We start from the raw sequence: 1,843 nt of genomic DNA on the forward strand, positions 1-1,843 counted from the left end.
TTGCAAGTTAATTTCATATTTTCAAAAAGTGCATCAGCCCAGCTCAAACTCCCGTCAAAGGCCAATTCCTCATTTACAAACACAACTCTATGTTCATTGTTTAGGACGAAAAAGTAACTATGAATCATTTCTGACAAAAGCTAACGTTAGCTGCCAAGACGCATGTGCTAGCGTAAATTGCACTAACGGTCTCGACCGAAGGACTACCATTTCACACAAAATACAACCGACAATTGTTGGCAAAAACTCACCATTTCAATCAATCAGATGTAGCCACGTTGACCAGTTTCTTGACCTGAACGCCCGCTGGAAGCCCAGACGGCTAACACACACGTGTCATGAGTCGAATTCGCAACCGGAACAAAAAGCGTGCAGCGTATTTCTACTTCCGTTATACAAACGTTCCAATATCAGCGCGCCCCCTACAGTTGACATTCACATTTACTTCACTTTCACTTTTTTGTGTGTTTTGAGTTGGTTTATCCTCTTTATACAAACGTTCCAATATCAGCAGCGTGCTTTGACAACTGTTACAGAAAAGCTCATTGGTGAAAATCTACAAAAATAAATAATTTAAATACAAAATGCCCACCAGCTGTTTCACCATTGTACTTTTCAAATAGTTTTTTAGTTAAGTTATTTCAGCTATATACTATATATGCATATATATTTCTATATATATACTGTTTATATGTATACGTATATATGTATATATATATACTGTATATATGTATACGTATATATATCTATTTGTATGTTTTTAATGAAGGTTCATAAGAAAATCACTCTTTTTAACCAATACATTGCCGCCCTCTCTGTCTCTTAAGCCCCCCTTTGTCTTCTGTTCATGTCCAAGGATGGTATTGAATGTCCATTTTTGACATCCCCTTAGGTCGTATATTTCCATCTGTCTTAGTTTGTTCCTGGAGAATTTGTGTTTCCCTCTTCTTCAGTCAGATCTGATCTGTCATCTTCATAAACCTGGTCTCCTGCTCCAAGGGCCTCTTCCTCCTACAGGAGCTCCTCCTCTTAAATGTATACAAATCAAAATATAAAAAAATAAAAATGAACAACCCTTTTTCTAGATTGAAGTTTGTTGCTGAACATGTGCCCATGTTTGTTAAAAAAACCCAAAAGAACAATGTTTTGGAATGGAATTAATGATATAAGTGTTGTCGTTAAAAAGGGGCATATACTCTTTAATATTCAATTCAATTCCATTTTTATTTATAGAGTACATTCCATGCACAACGCAAACTCATTGTGCCTTACAGTGGTTCAAACAGTTAAAATATATATATATATAAACAGTAGTTTGAGGCCTGTCTTCTTAACATGGCTAAGTGAATGGGGAAGGTGACTGAGTTCACAGGGCGATATGACTAGTTAAGATCTGAGGCAGATTTGAATCCAACCATGAATTATTACGTAAAACCAGAGGAGAGCTACCAGTTAGAGCGCCCATATCATAGTTCTCGACAGTAAGAGCACTGACATTAGTCTGCAGTGATCGTGTGTCTACTCATTGACAAATTAATGAGCCTGCACTGTCACCTGGTGGATTGCAGATACCGTGCAGGACGCTTGTGATTGGATAACGAGGCGCCTCTGTGCCCTTTAAAACCGGAAGGAAGTGGTAATACTTTCCGTTCGGGTGATGGTCGCAACAAGGCGCAGTGTGAAGGCACGGACAAAAAAAAAGGTTTGTTCTTGTTACTACGGTACGTATTTCCATCTCTTTTTCTCTTCACTTTGGCGATTAACATTTCATGTGAAGGACCGGTATTCCGCAGAGCGTACGAACGGTTTATTTTTAACCGTCCGTACGCTGCTGGACCGCGGG

General features: G+C 38.7%; 1 long non-coding RNA gene across 2 annotated transcripts in view; it reads left to right on the plus strand.

The window, feature by feature from the left end:
• Window positions 1-1,167: 1,167 nt before the first annotated feature.
• Window positions 1,168-1,843, plus strand: part of LOC103394669 (uncharacterized) — a 3,821-nt gene continuing 3,145 nt past the window's right edge. The window contains exon 1 of one of the 2 annotated variants that reach the window (XR_003052623.1): window positions 1,168-1,702. This is a non-coding gene — a long non-coding RNA (uncharacterized LOC103394669). The remainder of the gene's footprint in view (window positions 1,703-1,843) is intronic. The other variant, XR_523175.3, reaches the window with a different exon arrangement.

Source organism: Cynoglossus semilaevis, chromosome 18, assembly GCF_000523025.1.
Source record: "Cynoglossus semilaevis isolate Cse_v1.0 chromosome 18, Cse_v1.0, whole genome shotgun sequence".
Lineage (NCBI taxonomy): Eukaryota > Metazoa > Chordata > Actinopteri > Pleuronectiformes > Cynoglossidae > Cynoglossus > Cynoglossus semilaevis.